The sequence below is a fragment of the Macaca nemestrina genome, chromosome 15, assembly GCF_043159975.1.
Source record: "Macaca nemestrina isolate mMacNem1 chromosome 15, mMacNem.hap1, whole genome shotgun sequence".
NCBI lineage: Eukaryota > Metazoa > Chordata > Mammalia > Primates > Cercopithecidae > Macaca > Macaca nemestrina.
Genome location: NC_092139.1, coordinates 43,537,482 through 43,560,636, shown reverse-complemented (window position 1 = coordinate 43,560,636; position 23,155 = coordinate 43,537,482).

Below are 23,155 nucleotides of genomic sequence, written 5' to 3'. Positions count from 1 at the left end.
TATGCCTTTTCCAAAATCCATTGCTAAGATCTGTGCATTTCATTGTATGTAACTTTGCCTTAATTTTAAAATTAGAATAATTAGATACTAGATCAGATGAGGATGATTGCTTATATGTCCAGATCTGACAGTGTGGAATGCTCTGTGGCCAAAATCGAGGGCTGACTCCTAGCCTGAAATGAACCCATCCACGTGCCATGGGCAAAGCAGCCGGAAACTGCTGCCTCTCCTATGACAGGGCTTGGGAGGCCCTGCTGAGTTACCATACTATACAGGGGCAGCAGCGGAGAAAACATCCAAGGCTCTCAAAGGCGCTGGTCCCAGAAGACATCATCAAGAGGGTCTGGACAGCACATAACAGTAAGCTTTTTGCTAAACAGATGTCATCTGTCAGAGTAAGTGAGAAACAGAGAGATGGGCAGAAAATTTCTCCCAATGCTTCCAAATGGCTGACATTCCTCTTAGGGATTGAGGCAGGATCAAAGGCAAGTGGAGAAAATCTTTTTCTCCACAGGTTTCTACCAAGTTAGGCTGCAGAAGAAAACTGCACGTGTGTCTTTTATACCATTAAAAAGTCAGATTTTGGAATGCCACTTAGGCCAGTACCTCTTTTATTTGCTTTAGAACTGCTTCTTCTCCAAGCTTCTTCAAATCTTTGCTACTCCTCAGAGTTTGCTGCTCAGTGAAAAACAAAACTGAGGCCATCAAGCAAGAGTCCCTTGCCCTCACTTGACCCCACAAAACCTTCCTCCCTCCATTCTCAAGACAGGAAGCATTGCTTCTCTCATCCAAGACTAAACCTTCTCCTTATTATCTTACTCCCATCCTCTTACCTATTTCAGCCACTTCCTTCATTTATTCCTTTTCTCTTCTGTAACTTCCACCAATCCTCTGTGTTGGTTCCTTCCTCTTCATCTATAAACTTATTCCATTCTTTTCTATCCTAAAAAAACCCTCCCTTAATGTTGCATCCTCCCCCAGACACTACTCTTCTCTTTCTTGTCACAGCTCAGCATCTCCAGAGTGTTGAATCCTCACAGCTACTCCTTCCTTTCCATCTGTCCACCCACTGACCCACTGCCTCCTGCCTCCACCATTTCACTCTAACTGCTATCCTGTGGGTGAAAATACCTCCCACTCTCCAGACCCAGTAGATTCAGCATTTCAGCTATTCCTGACCAGAAGACAGAAGCAGAGTTTCAAGTCAGAATGTTAGGTCGGCATCCTCACTCAAACACGAAGTAGTAGATGATGTAATCTTAGGCTAGTTAGTTAACCTTAGCCTCGGTTCTTCTTTTGTAAAACATTGATAATAATGATGAGTTTGGAGTGGTATGGTGAAGATTAGCAATAATTTATGCAGTAGGTGCCCCATACTTTTTATTATTATTGTCATCATGATTATATCTTTCTTGACCTGCTATGACATTTGACTTTGTAGCTATCCCTTCATACTTAAAGCTCCCGAATGGCCTCCAGGATATCACACGCTACTGCTTCTCCTCTGATAATCATTATTTTGTGTTTTCTAGCTGAACTGTCTTCTCTTCCCTGGCAGTTAAATAACTGGTGTTTTCTGGAATCTCTTCTTCACTCACTCTAGGCATTTTTCATTGCAATTTTCCTTGTTCTTTTGGGCTTAAATACCCACTTAAAAGCTATACCCAAAGGTCCCTAGCCCTTATTAATCCCTAGGGATTTAAACATACAGGTAGAAATTCCTCTGGATATACCCACATGATTGTTCAGGGGGCATGTTTTCTGAAATGTTTCAGTTGACATCAATGTTTGCACCATTTCTTGTCTGTACCCCAGCACCCACATCCAAGTTTTCTGAACACAAAGGGTTGAATTTTCAAAGGAGACTCACAGAGTTATAGATCCTACCCAATATTAAACATCACTAATAATTCAAAGGAAACAGAAAATCAACAGGCACAAGTGAAATGTGAATTTCTTGGAGGAATCTGACAAAGTGAGGCACAGATCCCAAAAGGCTATTTTTCTTTTTCATTTAATTGAATATTTGTTTCAGGCAAGTTACTTCCTAAGCAATGTGTGTAGAGAAACTATTCACGCAAAGAGATCCATTCCTGTGTTAGAACAGTCCATTTATATTCTCTCAGTTACAGTTTATGGTATGACCCTTCATTTTTCAGCCATTCATGACCTACAAATACATAAATTCCAATTTCGTGTTATGATAAATAATCAAGAGAAACCAGACATATCCCATTAAAAAATGTATAAGTCAGGACTCCCTGGTATCATTCCACCAATCAACACCATTACTATGTTTACCAGGGGGTCTTGTCTTGGAGTCATTACCATATTCACATGAAGACTGGACTGAATTCATTACTTCTGGATGTCTCAAGCCTGCTGTTAATCTTTTCATTTCCATAACAGATCTTGAAATTCCACATTCTCCATTTGTCACAGTTTTGTCAGACAACAAGAAGCTAAGTGCTTTCTTAGAATGGGCTCCTTAATTTAGATTATTAAAAGTTTATTGAATTTTTCCTGTGAGAGAGTGGTTTTGTAGGGGACAAGGGGAAGAATTCACACATGTTTGATACCTATCATAATGTACACACCATTGTTCTATATACTTTATTAATTTGCTTTCTTTGAAACAGATTAATGTAATTAGAAGATTTTAAAATCTTTTGGAAATGAACTCATTTTCATAAATAAAATAATTACCTGCTTTGAAATGTGTAACTCCTCAGAAAAGGTAGTTCTATTGTTGATTGCAGCGCTTATCAATCTGTGTTTTAACATACCACATCCCCTGCCACTACTGATTTTGATATACTTTCAAATTGAAGAATGGTTAGAAAACTTTGTGATATGATTTCAAAGGTGTAAGCAATCTCCAATCTTGTTTAAAATTCCAAATTAATATGTTAATTCACTTGAATATTAATCAAAAATCAATATTTAAAGTCATATCAGGAGTGGGGAGGGGAATGGGAATGAGAATACATTTGTGAAAAAGGAGCACCAAGAAAGCCACAGAATAAAATGAGACAACATATGAATTATGATTTGTGGGGAGGAGCAAGAAGCCAATAGCAGATCATTGCCACTTCCTAGAACAGAAATAATGGATGACCAAATAGCACTGTAGGAATAGAAAGAAGGGGTAAGAGACAGTAGATATTACTCCCTAGAATTCAGCACCAGAGCAGTGGGGGGGCCTTAAGCCATCAATGTAATCAATCTAATATATCTATTATTTGTGAGTGGTTGTTAGTAAGCAAATATTCTTTCCATTTAGGGATTATCCCCAAATAAGTATAATGCAAAGCCTAGTTTCAATCATGGAAGACAAAAGGAACAGACATTCTCTTCCATTCCCTGGAACCTAGGGCATGATCACGTGGCCTAGTTTGGGACAACAGGATGATCCCTCCCAGATTTTGAAAGACACAGACCATGGCTCCTATGGGAGTGGGGGCCAAAAGTTCCCTGAGAAGTGTCCAGTAGCCAACAATGGTGCCCTAATAGGAGTCCATGATTTAGCCAGCCGCCTAGCTACCCTTGACTACTGTTCATTTTTCAAACTTGTTTCTCTAGAACTTTTGTTCATTCTAAAAGCTAACCAAGATATTTCAAATACATGAATTTTTTTACTTAAGTTAGCTAAAGTCATATTTGGTAGTTTTCACCATAAAGTCTATGGTCTGCCACCCCAGGTCTTCCATAAAGCAACCCATGTGGTCCTAACTTCTGTGGAGTACAGTCATTGCTGCGTTCTGAAAGGCCCTGGGTAAAACAGATGTTTCTCCAGAGCAGCTGATAGCAGCTAGGTAAGGAGAATCACCACCATATAATTAACAAGATGTGCACGCATCTTAACAGTCAGTTTTAATTTTCAAATCAAAACCTACTGACACAAAAGAATCTCCCATGGAAAAAATATACACATACATATAACTAGCTAGCTAGATAGACAGACAGACTGATTGATTATTCATCCCACATTTATTGTGTTCTTACTATGGACCAAACTGCTTAGGCCTTAGGCATAAAAAAGACAAACAAGATACCACCCCTCCTTTTCAGGAGCTCACAATCTTGGTAAGAGACTGAAATGTGACGGGGTTATGGCAATAACTTTTCTAGGTGCCAAGATGGCAATATTCTTAGAGGACTCAGAATGTCACAGTACAGCTGGGTGCTGTGGCTCACGCCTGTATTCCCAGCACTTGTGGAGGCAGAGGTGGGGGGCTCACCTGAGGCCAGAAGTTTGCGACCAGCCCGGCCAACATGGTGAAACCGTGTCTCTACTAAAAATACAAAAATTAGCTGGGCAGGGTGGTGTGTGCCTGTAATCCCAGCTACTCGGGAGGCTGAGCAGGATAATTGCTTGAACCTGGGAGGCGGAGGTTGCAGCCTGGATCGCACCACTGCACTCCAAACTCCAAACTGGGTAACAGAGTGAGGCTCATCTCCAAAAAAAAAAAAAAAAAAAAAAAAAAAAAGAATGTCACAGGACAGGTGACTTTTCAGCAGGGTTTAAGGGAGTAAGAATTTTTCAGATGTGCAAGAAATGGTAAAAATATTCATGAGTACAAGAAAACACTTTAAAGGAAATGCACTTTTCAGTCATACATAGGGCCATTCATGCACTGTTTATTTGTTGATATTTAAATTTCCATTTTCTGACCTCTAAATCAGTGATTCCTCAAGAATTCTCTGTTTAATAGGGATTAAATGAGAAAACACAGAGGAGGTACCTGAGATGATGTGGGCATTTACTTAACGTTGGTTCCTTTCTTTTGTTATTGATGTGTTTAAGAACACTCTTCATCAAGGCTGTGGTCAGATTCCAAGGAAGCCCAGTGCTTGTTTTATTGATGCATAGTATTTACACATATTTACCAGGTGCATGTGATAATTTTGTTACATGCATGGACTGCATAGTGATCAAGTCAGTGTATTTGGGGTGTCCATCACTTCAAGTATTTATCATTTCTATTTGTTGTGAACATTTCAAGTCCTCTCTTCTAGCTATTTCGAAATATACAATACATTGTTGTTAATTATAGTCACCCTCCTCTGCTATTGAACATTGAACTTATTACTTCTATCTGAATGTTTGTATCCTATTAATCAACCTCTCTTCATCTTCCCTCCCTCCCTGACACACACCAAACCCTTTCTACCCTCCAATATCTATTATTCTACTCTCAGTTTCCATGAGATCAACTTTTTTAGCTCCCACATGTGAATGAGAATATGCACATTTCATTTAATACAGTGACACTTGTTGCTGCAAATGACATGATTTCATTAGTTTTTATGGCCGAATAGTATTCTATTGTGTATATATAGCACATTTTCTTTATCCATTCATCCTCTGATGGACACTTAGGTTGATTCCATATCTTGGCTATTGTGACTGGTGCTGCAATAAGCCTAGTAATGCAAGTATTCCCTTGATATACTGTTTTACTTTTCCTTTGGATAAATACCTAGTGGTAGGATTGCCAGATCAAACGGTAATTCTATTTGTAGCTTTTTGAGGAATCTCTACATTGTCTTCTGTAGTGGCTGTACTAATTTACATTCCTACTAAAAGTATATGAAAGTTCCCTTCTCTCCACATCCTCACCAGCATCTTTTTTTTGTTTTTTTTAATAGCCATTTTAACTAGGGGGAGATATTTCATTGTGTGAAGTTCATTGCTTTATAGAAAGTCTTTTCCTTTTTCTTCTGTCAAAACAATTAATACATTACCTGAAAATGTTTTTTAAATGCATTAGTCAGGTAGAAGAACACATAGAAGGACTTGTAACTGAAAAAGTATTAAAGTAAATTATTAAAGAGGAGGACAAGAAAACACTGGAAGTCTTTTATGTAGTTACCAAGTTAAAGAATAGCACCCCTCTACTATCCAGGATCAAGTTGGATCTAGCACTCTCCTTGTTTTATATGAGGAACTAGGAGCTGGAAACCATGCAAAGCACAGCCCAAGCCTCATAATATCTTCCACTATTTTTCTTCCTCTAGTTTTCAACCTCACTGCTATAGGAATTTTAATCCCCAGTGTTGGAGGTGGGTACTGGTGGGAGGTGTTTAGATCACATGGGTGGATCCTTTGTGAATGGCTTGGGCCATCGCTTTGGTAATACCTGAGCTCTTGCTCTGAGTTCACAGGAGAGCTGGTCCTTTATGTGGCACCAGATGGGTGCAGGGGCTCACACCTGTAATCCCAGCACTTTGGGAGGCTGAGGCGGGTAGATTACGCAGTCAAGAGATTGAGACCTTCCTGGCCAACATAGTGAAACCCCATCTCTATGAAAAATACAAAAATTAGCTGGGCATGGTGGCATATGCCTGTAGTCCCGGCTACTCAGGAGGCTGAGGCAGGAGAATTGCTTGAATCCAGCAGACAGAGGTTTCAGTAAGCTGAGATTGTGCCACGGCACTCCAGCCTGGGTGACAGAGCAAGACTCCATCTCAAAACAACAACAACAAAAGAAAACAAACAAAAAACCTGTGGCACCTTCCCCTAACTCTGTCTCTCTCGCTTGCTCCTGCTTTTGCCGTGTGACATGCCTGTTCCCTCTTCCCCTTCTACCATGATTTTAAGTTTCCTGAGCCCCCCCAGAAGCTGAGCAGATCCCAGCACCATGTTTCCTATAAAGCCTACAGAACCATGAGCCAATTAAGCCTCTTTCTTTAAAAATTACCCAATTTCAGGTATTTATAGCAATCCAAGAATGGCCTAATATACCCACCAATCCCAAATCATTTCTTATTTCAAAATAAAAGCTGAATGGAATCCAGAAATGTGATCACAGAGCCGGTATGACAGTGTAGGATTTTTTTTTAACACGAAATTCTGGAAATGCTGCTTTTCTTTAATGTAGGAGGAAAATAGCATTTGGCTTAAAATTGTTTTCCTGACATGTTACTTTATAATAATAATGCTCAAATACTTTCCAAATGATTAAAATGAAACTATTTTAATCCTTGTCACTTAACATTAACATTAACATTAACTTAACATTAACTTTAGTCCCTGTCACTTAAATATCAGGCTGCTAATGGTCTCTATTTTTCATTTACTACCCTTTACATACTATCTGTGATTTCTATGCTACTCTCTTCCTTATAGTAGTGTTTATAACCAACAAAAGCTTAAAATTAATGAAAGAAAATAAATTGAATATTAAAATAGACAAGACTTTTAAAAGTAGAAATGGAAAATGATATGCTTCTTTTAACAACAACAGGAAAATTAATTTACTAACAGCGTCTAATCTCCACATGCCTTCTGATTTTATTCTTACACATAAGAGGTATTTTCTAAATGGAAAACGTATTTGGCATAATGCAAGGGCATGTGAGATTTTACTCTCTGGTACTCCTTGCTGAAGTATTAACATCAGCTTTTATACAGTAGGAAATCAGATTAAGGGTAGAAGAAGCAGTACTATGCAGGGTGAAGTCAATAAAACCTCAAAAAGTTTAAGTATGTTTAGATGAAAACCACTTAATTTACACAAGTCTTAACCATGGTAAGTCTGGCATCTCCTTAGCTCCATTTTCCCTAAGTCATTTATGAATGTTCCAGCACCTCGGCTGTGTGGCATTACAAGGGGTAAGCCCATTTTCTCCAGCTCTGCTATGCAAAGCACAAAGGCATATCCTCCAGAGCCAGTCAAGACAGAAGTTTCTCATTGGCTGCAGTTACTGGATAATTCTTACTCTCACAGTCTTCTACATAGGGCAGCAGAATGTGGGATAATTTCTTTTGTCTCTTGGATATAAAATGGTCATTTTAATCCTCTAGTGACAATAAACGATCTTACATGCCTTTCAAAACTGACAGTTAAAAGTAAAACAAAAAAAAATTTTTTTTTTCACCTTCTAGGCATGTTCAAATATTTACGATAAAAGAGAAAATCAGAACATGACAATTCTTTTAATATCCTGTGTTAGGGAATTTTCCTATTGAAAAGGTTTATTAAAGGAAAATCTCCTTTACTTGCTGTCTTTATTAGAACTATATCCTTTTTCACAATGGAGGAACCAAGGAGACTAAGAGTTATCAGCATAGTTTTATTAAATTAAAACGCATACAGCTAAAATGCAAAATTATCATGATGTTGGGGGTATATTCATTTAACTATATTATTCAACAAAATATATTTTTATTAATTATTTATAATAATACACATTATTTTATAATAAAACTATTATCATTGTATTAGTTATCAATTACTGTGTAACCAATTACCTCAGAAAATATTTTAGTATTGCTTGATATGCTTTGGCTTTGCTTTCCCACTCAAATCTCATGTCGAAGTGTAATCCCCACATGTTGGAGGAGGGGCCTGGTGGGAGGTGATTGAATCATGGGGGCAGACTTCCCCCCACTTGCTGTTCTCATGATAGTGAATGGGTTCTCATGAGGTCTGGTTGTTTAAAGGGGATAGCACATCCCTCTTAACTCTCTCTCCTGCTGCCTTATGAAGAAGGGCTTGCTTCCCCTTCCCCTTCCACCTTGACTGTAAATTTCTGAGGCCTCCTCAGCATTGCCTCTTGTATAGCCTGTGGAACTGTGAATCAATTAAACCTCTTTTCTGTATAAACTACCCAGTCTCGGGTAGTTCTTTATAGCAATGTGGGAATGGCTTAATACATTGCTGTTCAAAAAATAACCCTCAAAACTTAAAACAAAAAACTTTCACTATTTCATATTTTCTGTGAGCCAGGTATTTGGGAGGCTTAGCCAGTAAGTTCTGGCATGGAGTCATTCATGAGGTTGCAGTCCAGGTGCCATCAGGGTTACAGTCATCTGAGGGCTGGACAAGGCTAGAGGACCTGTTTCCACGATGTGCACTCACTTGACTGGCAACATGGTGCTAGTTGTTGGCCAGAAGTCTTAGTTCCTCACCACCCGGGCCTCTTCATGGGTCTGCATGAGTGTCCTCACAATATGGTAGCTGGCTACCTGCAGAGCCACGGATCCAAGGGAGCCAGATGGAAGCTACAATGAACTCTATAACCTTGCTTTGGAATTCACATGCAATGATTTTCTGGATATCCTTTTGGTTATAGAAATCAGCCTTATTTGATATGGAAGAAAACCACAGGAGGCCATAAAGACTAAGAGGTGGGGTTTTGGGGAGCCATCTTGGAGGTCAGCCACTATAGCCATTTACAAAGGAAAGGAGATTTTTAAATGTGTATTCTATTTTTTCAATAATACTTACAATTCTATGTTTAACTGGTTTAAATATTCATCATTAGATCTCTTATGCCATTACTTTCCCAGTCTGGAGATGTTTTTATTTTTTTCAATTCTCTAGTGTTTTCATTTTTCCAGAAAGGGTATCATGATATATAGGCTCTACATCCTTGCATAGAGGAGAATGTCTTTCTCTTATCTAATATACATTGGAGGTTTTGGCATTCATTTCAACCTCCTTCTAGCTTACTGACAGGTATTTTATACAACAATTTTTCTCAAATTATCCATGGTGCATAACAGTTTCTTTTCATTCTGCCACAGACCAATACTTTTGTAAAATACGATAAGTACTAAAAAATAATAAAATTTAAAACACAAAAATAAGCCTCATTTAAAAATTATTATATTCAACAGACTCTACTACTCTGTTAAATAGATAAAAGATTTCTAAAGAGCTACTTTTAATTACTGTGTGTACCATTTCTTTGACAACTAACAAATTGAGACCTGTTGCCAGTCCATGAAACACATTTTAAATAGCACTGCTATGTGGCTAGAAAGCTGAATACTGCATTTCCCAGACTTCCTTGCATCTAGGGTTTTGCATGTGGTCTTCCTGTCAACCAGAAATACCCTGAGATATGAAGAAGTGAAAATGAAACCATAATTCCATGGACACATGGGAGACAGAAGAATTTCTGGCAAGTATATCCCAAATACAGCAGACACAGAAAGACAAATATTAGATGATATAACTGATATGGTTTGGCTATGTCCCCATACAAATCTCATCTTGAATTGTAGCTCCCCAATCCTCACGTGTCATGGGAGGGACCTGGTTGGAAGGTAATTGAATCATGGGGTGGGTTTTTCCTGTGCTGTTCTTATGATAGTGAATAAGTCTCACGAGATCTGATGGTTTTACAAAGGGCAATTCCCCTGCACGTGCTTTCTTGCCTGCCTCCATGTAAGACATGCCTTTGCTCCTCCTTCACCTTGTGTGAGGCCTCTACAGTCATGTGGAACTGTAAGTCTATTAAACCTCTTTCCTTTATAAATTACCCAGTCTGTGGTGTGACTTTATTAGCAGCGTGAGAACGGACTAATATAATCACCTATATATGGAATCTAAATATGTAAAATGTGGTGAGTACAGCATGGTAAATAAAGTTAGCAGTAATGTATGGCAAATGGTAACTATCATTAATAATAAAGTATAATAAACTTAAAATTTTCTAAGAGAGTAACTTGCAAGTATTCTCACCACACACACATACTTGGAAACTACATAAAATGATGGATATATTAGTTTGATTGTGGGAATCATTACAAGAGGTAATATGTACTTCCATCAAAAAGTCATGTTGTATACCTTAGATACTTGTAATTTTTTATTTGTCAATCCTACCTCAATAAAGCAGGGAGGGGCAAAGCATGGGCATGTCTTTTTTTATTATGGTTCACTTTACTGCACTCCACAAATATTGTGTTTTTTACAAATTGAAAGTTTGTGGCAACCCTGTATTGAGCAAGTCTGTCCATGCCAGAGTTTTCTTTTTTTTTCTTTTTGAGATAAAGTCTTGCTTCTCTGACCAGGCTGGAGTGCAATGGCGCAATCTTGGCTCACTGCAACCTCTGTCTCCCAGGTTCAAGCAATTCTCCTGCCTCAGGCACCTCAGTAACTGGGATTATAGGCATGTGCCACCACTCCTGGCTAATTTTTGTATTTTTAGTAGAGACATTTCACCATGTTGGCCAGGCTGGTATCAAACTCCTGACCTCAAGTGATCCACCCACCTCGGCCTCCCAAAGTGCTGGGATTACAGGCACGAGTCACCACTCCCGGCCATCTCCGTCCACACCAGTGTTTCCAGTGCCATGTGCTCGTTTTGTGTTTCTGTATCACATTCTGGTAATTCTCTCAATATTTCATACTTTTTCATTATTATTATATCTGTTGTGGTGATCTGTGATGTTGCTGTTGTAATTTTTTGGGGGGTGACGCAAACTGTGCCCATGTAAGATGGGGAAATTAATCGATAAATGTTGTGTGTATTCTGACTGCTCTATCAACCAATGGTCCTCTCATCTCTCTCCCTCTCCTCAGGCATCTCTATTCCTTGAGACACAACAATATGGAATTTAGGTAAATTAATAACCCTAAAATGGCCTTTAAGTCTTCAAGTTAAAGGAAGAGTCACACATCTCTTACTTTAAATCAAAAACTAAAAATAATTAAGCTTAATAAGGAAGGCATGTTAAAGGCTGAGACAGGCCAAAAGTTAGTCTCCTTGTGCCAGACAGTGAAGTTGTGAATGCAAAGAAAAAGTTTTTGAAGTAAATTAAAAATGCTATTCCAGAGAACAAATGATAAGAAAATAAAACAATCTTCTTGCTGGTATGGAGAAAGTTTGAGTGGTCTGGATGGAAAATGAAACCAGCCTCAATGTTTCCTTAAGTCAAACCCTAATCCAGAGCAGAGTTCTAATTCTTTTCAATTCCATGAAGGCTGAAAAAGATAAGGAAGCTGCAGAAGAAAGGTTGAAGCTGGCAGAGGTTGTTTCATGAGGTTTGAGGAAAGGAGCTGTCTCCATACAAGTTATCCAGATCTAGGTAAGCTCATTGATGAAGGTGGCTCTCTAAACAAAAGATTTTCATTGTACACAAAGCAGCTGTCTATTGGAAAACAATGCCATCTAGGACTTTCATAAGGAGAAGTCAATTCCTGGCTTCAAAGATTCAAAGAACAGGCTGACACTCTTGTGAGGGACTAATGCAGCTGGTGAGTTTAAGTTGAAGCCAATGCTTATTTATCATTCCAAAAATTCTAGAACTCTTAAGAATTATGCTAAATCTACTCTGCCTGTGCTCTAGAAATGGATCACAAAGCCTGGATGATAGCACATCTGTTTACAGCATGGTTTACTGAATCTTCTAAGCCAACTATTGAGACCTATTGCTCAGAAAAGAAGATCCTTTTTAAAACATTACTGCTCATTGACAATACAACTGGTAACCCAAGACCTCTGATGGAAATGTACCAGGAGATTAATATTTTTTTCATAACTGCTAACACAATATCTATTTGGCAACTCATGATTCAAAGAGTAATTTTGATCTTCCAGTCTTGTTAAGAAATATGTTTTGTAAGGCTTTATCTGCTGTGGATAGTGATTCCTCTAATGGATCTGGGTAAAGTGAATTGAAAACATTCTGGAAAAGATTCACAATGCTAGATGCCATTAAAAACATTCATAATTCATAGGAGGAGGTAAAAATATCAACATGAACAGGAATTTGGAAGAAGTTGATTCCAACCTTCATGGATGACTTTGAGACTTTATTGGAAGAAGTCAGTGCAGATGTAGTGGAAATAGCAAGAGAACTAGAATTAAAAGTGCAGCCTAAAGATGTGACGGAATTGCTGCAATCTCTTGATAAAACTTTAATCGTTGAGGAGTTGCTTCTTATGAATGACCAAAGAAACTGGTTTCTTAAGATGGAATCTACTGCAGAAGATGCAGTGAACATTATTAAATGACAACAAAACATTTAGAATATTACATAACTTAGTTGTTAAAGCTGTGGCAGAGTTTCAAAGGATTGACTCCAAGTTTTTTTTTTTTAAGAAAAAAACAAGAGGTATATTCAAACTACAAATACTTGACTTGAAGGAAAAACTATGTAAGATTCTTATTTTTTTTAGAGTAACGTATCCCTACTTAAAGACAGATGGTCCTACATATAACAGCTATGTACAAGACTAGTTGTAAAATTGTTATTGGTTTTACAGTGATAAATGTAAAACTGAAAAAATCTGTATGACTCATTTTGCTGGGATATACACTTTATTGCAGTGACCTGGGACTGAACCCATAATACCTCTGAGATATGTCTGTGTGTCACAGGAGGACTCAGATCTGAAACAGATGGATCAGAGACACTGGGGTTCTCTTTCTACTGTATAGCTGCCAAAGAGTGGGTGGGTGTGGTTAGTTGTTTTCTCTGACTGCATGGTTCTTGAGTGTATGATGGTCCTCCCAGAAATTCTGTAGATGAGCAAGGATCTTTTAGCAAAGGCTTGTCTGCTAAAACTCCCTAGAGAAGATTCTTTTGTCTGCCACTAAGAAACCTTATTGATGTAACTGGCTACCTGAGTCTTGCATTACTCTTTTCTCCATAAGCCAGTGTAAATAATGCACCATTAGTTTCCGATTTTTAAAAGCTGTAGATAAGTCATATGAGGAATTTTCTTTTTTACTCACTATTTTATTTTTATTTCCTCTTTGATTCTTGTAAAAGTTTGTTTCTCTCTCCTTGAAATGAAAAATGCCACCAAATATATATATTTCTTACATATTTTTCTTTAATTTGATCTCATTTATTATAACCTCCTTAGAAATAATGATTTAATTTCTCCTCTGGCTTTAAAAAGCAAATAACTTTTTTATTTTGTCGTTATAATTATTGTTATTTTATTTTTTTGAGACAGAGCTTTCCTCTTGTCACCCAACCTGAAGTGCAATGGCACGATGTCGGCTCACTGCAACCTCTGCCTCCCAGGTTCAAGTGATTCTCCTGCCTCAGCCTCCCCAGCAGCTGGGATTACAGGCGCCTGCCATCACACCTGGCTAATTTTTGTATTTTTAGTAGAGATGGGATTTCACCATGTCAACCAGGCTGGTCTCGAGCTCCTGACCTCAGGTGATCCGCCTGCCTCGGCCTCCCAAAGCGCTGGAATTACAGGCGTGAGTTTTTTTCATTATTTAATCTGATTTTTTTACATTATAGATAATAAATTATTGGGTTGTTTGCTTTCTTTTTCTTCTTCTCTATCTCTTTCATTTCTCTACTCGTCTTTTTATGTCCTAGAACTTTACCTCTGCATTCTTGGGGTTTTTCTATTTAAAGACTTGCTTTTCTGCAGTGTCTTATTATTTTTAAGAAGGATTATTTTATGACTTATTGACATGGAGTATTTTGAACATTTTAAAACTGGATAGAATTGCATAATGAGCCCCCATGTATTTCATCCATCCTCAACATCCATCCATCCATCTATCTATCCATTAATGCCTTTTATTATCTCTTATCTCTATTTATTGACTAAGACTGATTTTAATTATCCTTTATAGATTTCTCTAAGTTCTTACCATATTCTCGTCTTTTACATTATCTGTCTTCCTTTAATCTATTTTCTTTCTACTTGGACTCATCTTACCTTATATTTGAGTTTTATTTTTTAGAATGTATGATTTCCTGAATGTCATTAAAGGTGTAAAGATGATACTTTTCATCTTTATGTTTATTTTCTAGACTTTAGAGTATTTTTTAAGTATACGGGCTTGCTCCATATCTTAGAGATGATACATCTAATCTTTTATTTACTCCATCTTTTTTATAGCCTCTTTTTTCCTGACTAGTCATCCCTGAATGTGGACTTGTCCATGAAGTTCTTCTACTGCCCAGAAAGAGCGTGCACACTTCCTTAGTTCCCATCAGCGTGGTGGGAAAGATATTCCTACAGAGGCTGAAGAAATAACGTTCTGGTGCTTTTTAATGCTTATCAGTGCAGATCTTTCACCTGGGGAACAATCTGTTGTTCCCACTACAATAAAAAATATGGCGTTTCTTTGATAAAAAACTTAATTTGTCCCTCCTCCTCCTCCTCTTCCTCCTCTTCCTCCTTGTCCTCCTCCTCCTTCTTCCTCTTCTTTGCTGGAAGACATGCATATCTGGCCCACTGTAAATATGTGTGTCAAAAGGTGCTGCTAGAGTCTATTTTTTCTAACTGCTCAATTCAGAATTCAAATATAATCACCATCCTCCATCCCTCAAGCCCCACCTGCTTTCATCCTCATGTTTATTACTTTGGTGCACTTCGATTTAGTGCCATAAATCACTATTGTAAACATCTTAACACCTTCATGAGGGTGGGGGTGACATGAAAGGGCTCTGCTAGAAAACAGCTCCCATGTAATAGCTACATGGGTGGAGGTGGGGGCTCCTCCCTTTAGGGACCAAATTCCTTCATCTGTGAGTTAGGTACAGAGTGGGGATAGACAGGGAGAAATCTTTTTCTTTGCTTTTCCCCTAGATGGCTCCACCATGCTGCTTCACACACTCATCCTAGCTTTGGATAAAGCAATCTCCTCCTTTAATTTTAAGATTAGTGTAAAAATAAGATAGTCCAAAGTGATTAATAAGACTCATTATAGGCTGTGCTCTATGCTACGCATTATTCAAGGGTCATCTCACTATACTCCCACCCTATAAGGCAGGTACTATTATTATCCCCATGTTATAAGTGTGTAAGCTGTCACTTAGAAAGATTAAGGATGTTAATCAGGGTCATGTAGTCTTAAAGAGTAGAGGAAACTTTCAAATCCAGTGAGCCCACTTTGGCAGCTCAGGCTCTTTGTTGTTGTTTTAACTATGCTAGGCACCTTATATACATTTTCATGTTTAATACTAATAATCATTTTTATTTAAAGACTACAAAATTTTGTAATGTTAGCATAAGTAGGCAATATCAAAAAGTCTCCTTATTATCCTTAATGACTATATGGGCCAAGCGTGGTGGCTTATTCTTGTAAACCTAGCACTTTGGGAAGCTGAGGTGGGAGGATCACTCGAGCACAGGTGTTTGACACCAGCCTGAGCAACATAGTGAGACCCTAATCTCTACAAAAAATAAGAATAATAGCCAGGCATGGTGTTGCACACCTGTGGTCCAAGCTACTTGAGAGGCTGAGGCAGGAGGATCACTTCAGCGAGCCTAGAAGATTAAGCTGAGTTGAGCTGTGGTTGCAGCACTGCACTCCAGCCTGGGTGACAGAGCAAAACCCCGTCTCAAAAATAAAATAATTTTTTTAATTTAAAAAAATGTAAAAATTGTATCACTCCATTATTCTTCCATTTCAAGTGGATCATTTTGAGATATATATACATGGTCTACACCTCATTTTTGTCCTTCAACAATAAATCTTGGAGATTTTTTTCACTCCAAATCATAAAATTCTTTACCCTGATACCAAAACCAGACAAGGACACAACAACAAACAGCAACAAAACTATAGGCCAATATCCCAGATGAACATACATGCAAAAATCCTTGAGAAAATACTACCAAATCAAATTCAACAACACATCAGAAAGATGATACACCATATTCAAATGGGATTCATTCCAGGGGCGAAAGAATGGTTCTACATATGCAAATTGATCAACAGGATACATCACATCAACAGAATGAAGAACAAAAAGCATACAATCACTTCAATAGACACAGAAAAATCATTTAATAAAATTGAATACCCCCTTATGATAAGAATGCTAAAAAATTTAGAAGGAATACACATCAACACAATAAAGACTATATTCAACAAACCCACAGCTAACACCTTACTGAATGGGGAAAAGCTGAAAGCCTTTCTTCTAAGAACTGGAACAAGAAAATGATGCCCATTTTCACCACTCTTATTTAACATAGGACTGGAAGTCCTAGCCAGAGCAATCAGGTAAGAGAAAAAAATAAAGGGCATCCAAATCGGAAAAGAGAAAGTCAGATTGTTCCTTTGCAGATGACATGATCTTCTACCTAGAAAAACCTAAAAACCAAAATTCTCTGGAAAAGGAACAATGAATGCAGTAAAGTTGCAGTACACAAAATCAACATACAAAAATCAGTAGTATTTCTATACACCAATAATAAAGTAGCTGAAAAGGAAATCATTGTCTTTATTTCTTTTTCAGCTACTTTATTATTCAGCTACAGGCAATGATTTCCTTTCCATTGGCAACCCAATGAAAGCAATCCCATTTACAATAGCTACAAAAAATAAAATACCTAGGAATAAATTTAACCAAGTAGGTAAAAGGCCTCAACAATTAAAACTACGAAACATTGATGAAATAAATTGAAGAGGACACAAACAAATGGAAAGGCACCTTTGTTCATGGATTTGAAGAATTAATATTGTTAAAATGACAATACTACCCAAAGAATCTAAAGGATACCAATGACATTCTTCAAAAAAATAGAAAAAGCTGCAGTAGCCAAAACAGCATACTATTAGTATAAAAAGAGACACATAAACCAATGGAACAATATAGAGAAACCAGAAACAACTCCATATATTTACAGCCAACTAATATTTTACAAAGATGCCATGAACCTACATTGGGGAAAGGACATCCTCTTAAATAAACGGTGCTGGGAAAATAGATATCCATGTGCGGAAAAATGAAACTACATCCGCATCTCTTACCATACACAAAAATTAACTCAAAATAGATTAAAGACTTAAGCATAAGATCTGAAACGATAAAACTACTAGACTGGAAGAAAACATAGGGAAATGTTTTAGGACATTGGTCTTGGCAAAGATTTTATTGCTAAGATTTCAAAAACACAGGCAACATAACAAAAATAGCTAAATTAGACTATATCAAACTAAAAAGTTTCAGTATAGCAAAAGCAACAACGGAGTGAAGAGACAAGAGATAATCTGTTTAACAGGAGAAAATATTTGCAAGATATTTGTTCAACAAAGGACTAATACCTAGAGTATAAAAGGAACTCAATATAACAGTAAAAAATTTTTTAAAAATCAGATTTAAGAGTGGGCAGAGGATCTGAACAGACATTTCTCAAAAGAAAACACACAAATGACCAACAAAGATTAATATAAGTATATTATAGCTTTGATATATTGAATGTACTTTTTAAGTGCTCAACATGGGCCAGTTGTGATGATTCATGCTTACAATCCCAAAACCATGGGAAGCCAAGGCAGGTGCATTGTTTCAGCCAAGGAATCTGACTGGGCAACATGGCAAAATCTCATCTCTACAAAAAATACAAAAATTAGCCGGGTGTGGTGGTGTACTGCTGTAGTTCCAGCTACTCAGAAGGCTAAAGTGGGAGGATTGCTTGAGCCTGGAAGGTCAAGGCTGCAGTGAGCCATGATCACACCACTGTACTCCAGCCTGGGTGACAGAGCAAGATTCTGTCTCAAAAAAAAAAAAAAAAAAAAAAAAAAGTGTTCAACACCACTAATCATCAGGGAAATGGTGCAAATCAAAACCACAAAAATATATCATCTCACCCCAATTAGAATGGCCACTATCAAAGAGACAAAAAATAACATTTGCTGACATGGATGCAGAAAAAAAGAACTTTTATACACTGTTGATGGGACTGTAAATGGGTATAGCCATTATGGAAAACAGTGTGACGGTATTTCAAAAAACTCAAAATAGTGCTGCTATATGATCCAGCAATCCCACTAGTGGGTATCTATCCAAAGGAAAGGAAATCAGTACATCAAAGGGATTCCTGCACTCCCATGTTTATTGCACACTATTCACAGTAGCTTAGATATGTAATTAACCTACATGTGCATCAATAGATGAATGGATAAAAACAGTGTGGTATATATACACAATGGAACACAATTCAGTCATAAAAACAGAATGAAATCCTGTCACTCGTGGTAATGTAAATAAGCCTGAAAGATATTACGTTAAGCAAAATAAGTCAGACACAGAAAGATAAATACCACATGTTCTCATTCATATGTGAGAGCTGAAAAAAAAATTGAGCTCATTGAATGTGGGTTACAGAGGCTTGGAAGGGTAGGTGGGAGGGAAGAGTGTGGAGAGGTTACTTAATGGGTACAAACTTACAGCTAGATAGGAGGAATGAGTTCTGGTATTCTGCAGCACTGTAAAGTGAATATGGTTAACCATAATTTTATGTATATTTTCAAAAGCTAGAAGACAGGATTTTGAATGTTCAAAGCACAAAGAAATGAAGTGTTTGAGGTGATCAATATGCCAATTACCCTGATTTGATCATTACACATCATATACAGGTATTGAAATATCACTTCGTATCCCATAAATATGTACAATTATTACCTGTCAACTAAAATTTTTTAAAGCATAAAATTCTGCCTCATTCTTTTTAATGCCTATACAATATTCTATTTATGGGTATACCATTATTAATAGTGCCTTATTCTCATTTTTCAGCTATTGTAAACATTAAAGCAAATAATAAACTTAGACATATGTCACTTCACACATGCATACGTGTAACTGCAGAATATATTTCTTGATGTACTGATAATCAAAAGGGTGGGTAAAACCCACTTGAGCGTTTTAGTAATGGTGCTTGGGGGTGAGGCAGAGTGTGCTGATTACAGAGGTCATGGAAGTACTGGGAAGACACATGGGAATATGTAACAATCTGAGATTAGCTGCAGCAGGAAGCTGCTACCACCCTAGGCTGATGTGAAAGAGGGAAGAGGCAGTGTTACTGGAACCCAAGGGATAGGTGTTCCCGTACAGGTTGGAACCATCATGGCATAGAAGAGCTGGAGCCACACAGGGAGACAGGGCTACTAAGATATCATCCACTCAAGAGGAAGAAGGATGACAGAAGGACCCTTCCTGCACCTTTCTAACCACCACCAGTGCCACCATAGGTGAAATCCCATCGGAGGGGGCTGGCTGACCCATCCTGAGGTATAGAATCTGCAGGAATCAGCCTCGCCTCACCTCTAATTCTAGGCAGAACAACAAAAAAAGGGTTACAGGAGAGATAAGGAATATATCTGTAGACTGTCAGGCCCAGGTCTAGTACAGTCAACCTTTGTATTTTTTAATTCACCATGCATGTTCTCTCCAGTGAACATGTATACATTTCTGCTCATCAATCCAGCCAAGGAAACACAAAGTTCCATCAGACATGGTATTCACCTCATGTTCAGGATTGCCAGACATAAGCAATCTTCCTAGATAGGTTCACATGTGGCTCTTTATGATTTTGTGAATTTGACAGTCTTACAAAATAATAGAGAATATTGAAGGGGAAAGAAAAAACCAACTGATTAACATAGAGTTTTTTTTCTTTTCCTTTTTTTTTTTTTAAGAGATGGAATCTCTGTTCTGTTCCATTGGTCTATATGTCTGTTTTGGTACCAGTACCAAGCTGTTTTGGTTACTGCAGCCTTGTAGTATAGACTGAAGTCAGGTGGCGTGATGCCTCTAGCTTTGTTCTTTTGGTTTAGGACTGTCTTGCCAATGCGGGCTCTTTTTTGGTTCCGTATGAACTTTAAAGTAGTTTTTTTCCAATTCTGTGAAGAAAGTCATTGGTAACTTAACGGGGATGGCACTGAATCTATAAATTACCTTGGGCAATATGACCATTTTCACGATATTGATTCTTCCTATCCATGAGTATGGAATGTTCTTCCATTTGTTTGTGTCCTCTTTCATTTCATTGAGCAGTGGTTTGTAGTTCTCCTTGAAGAGGTCCTTCACATCCCTTGTAAGTTGGATTCCTAGGTATTTTATTCTCTTTGAAGCAATTGTGAATGGGAGTTCACTCATGATTTGGCTCTCTGTTTGCCTGTTACTGGTGTATAAAAATGCTAGTGACTTCTGCACATTGATTTTGTATCCTGAGGCTTTGCTGAAGTTGCTTATCAGCTTAAGGAGATTTGGGGCTGAGAACAGAGGCCTCAGAAATAACACCACACATCTACAACCATCTGATCTTTGACAAACCTGACAAAAACAAGAAATGGAGAAAGGATTCTGTATTTAATAAATGGTGCTGGAAAAACTGGCTAGCCATAAGTATGTTTATTGCAGCACTATTCACAGTAGCAAAGACTTGGAACCAACCCAAATGTCCATCAGTGACAGACTTGATTAAGAAAATGTGGCACATGTACACCATGGAATACTATGCAGCCATAGAAAAGGATGAGTTCATGTCCTTTGTAGGGACGAGGATGAAGCTGGAAACCATCATTCTCAGCAAACTATCACAAGAACAGAAAACCAAACACCACATGTTCTCACTCACAGGTGGGAATTGAACAGTGAGAACACTTGGACACAGGAAGGGGAACATCACACATTGGGGCTTGTTGGGGGGTGGGGAAAGGGAGGAGAGGGGAGGGATAGCATTAGGAGATATAACTAATGTAAATGACGAGTTAATGGGTGCAGCACACCAACATGGCACATGTATACATATGTAACAAACCTGCATGTTGTGCACATGTACCCTAGAACTTAAAGTATAATAAAAAAATAAAAATAAATGAGATAGAAATAATAATGGAATTATAATATCACCAGAACAATAATTATTTTAGGCAGAAGCATGAACTATCATTAAAAATACTGAGTAAAAATTTGAAAATAAACAGCGTTTCCCCAAAAGATGCATATTAAACTCAGAATGGGAAAAAAGTAGCTTTATAGTGCAGAAACTTGGCAGATACCATCTTAACTGAGTGATCAAAGTCAAAATCACCATTAATGATGGTGTGTCTCCTGATATGATGTACTGAGAAGGCAACAGCACCTCTGAGGTTGATACAGTTTGGCTCCGTGTTCCCACCAAAATCTCACATGGAATTGTAATAATGCCCATGTGTCAAGGGTGAGACCAGGTGGATGTAATTCGGTCACAGGGGTGATTTTCCCCATGCTGTTCTCATGATAATGAGTGAGTTCTCATGAGATCTGATGGTTTTATAAGCATCTGGTATTTCCCCTGCTAGCACTCTTTCTCTCTCCTGCCGCTCTGTGAAGAGGTGCCTTCCACCATGATTATAAATTTCCTGAGGCCTCCTCTGCCATGCAAAACTGTGATTCAATTAAACCTCTTTTTTTAAAAAAAAAAAAAAAAGAGAGAGATGGAGTCTCACTCTGTTGTCCAGGCTGGAGTGCAATGGCACGATCTCGGCTCACTGCAACTTCCACCTCCTGGATTCTAGCAATTCTGCTGCCTCAGCCTCCCAAGCAGCTGGGACTACAGGCACACCCCGCTATGCCCAGATAATTTTTTGTATTTTAGCAGAGACGGCTTTTACCATGTTGCCCAGGCTGGTCTCGAACTCCTGAGCTCAGGCAATCCACCCGCTTTGGCCTCACAAAGCACTAGGATTTTTAAAAAAACACACATAGTGTTATACTCCTTACTTCTTTAACTGGCCTTGATGTACAACCTTAAGGTAATTATTTAAAGTTTCTTCTGTACCTGTAATTATTTCTTCCTTGTCATTTCCAGAGTTTACCTGTGTTTGCTTTCTACTCTTTTCCTTGAAAGTCAGCTAAAAGTCTCTCTCTCTCTGGATTTATTTATTTCGGGATTTTTGCAGTGTGATCAGAGCATATTTTTGTTAGTTTTACATTTCAAATATTACTTATATTTTTCTCTAAAGTATAATATTTGATAACTTCTGTGAGTATTCCTGGGGTGCTTATCTAGAAGAATTAATATTCAGTTTTCAGGCAAGAAGCAATGTGTATGTATATATAAACATGCATATGAACCCATGCGATCAATTATATCGTTTAAGTTTTATGAATTTTTATTTTTTTCTACTTATTCTGTCATGGAATGAAAGAAATAAATAAAAATATTAGATTATAAAATTTTTATGTCCATTTCTCAGTATTATAGTTTCAGCTTCTAAAATGTAAGTACTACATTATTTGATGCATACATATGCATACGTCTTAGTTCTTCATTGTGGATTGCACATTTTGTTGTTATAACGTTCTATTTGGGAATTATCTAATATATTTTAAACAGTTTTATTGGGATATAATCACGTATAATACAATTCAACCATTTAAGGTGTATAATCCAATGATTTCAGTCTATTTACAGATACGTGCAATTATACTGACAATTTTAAAACATTTTTATGATCTCAAAAAGAAAGCCTGAAATCTTTAGGTATCACTCTCCTATTCTTCCCTGCCTCCCTCTCATCTGAGCCCTAAGCTACTACTAATTTACTTCCTGTCTCTGTAGATATACCCTTTCTGGATATTTCATAAAGTCTTTTGCAACTAGCATTTTTGCTTAGCATAACGTTTTCAAGATTCATCATCCATGTTGTAACA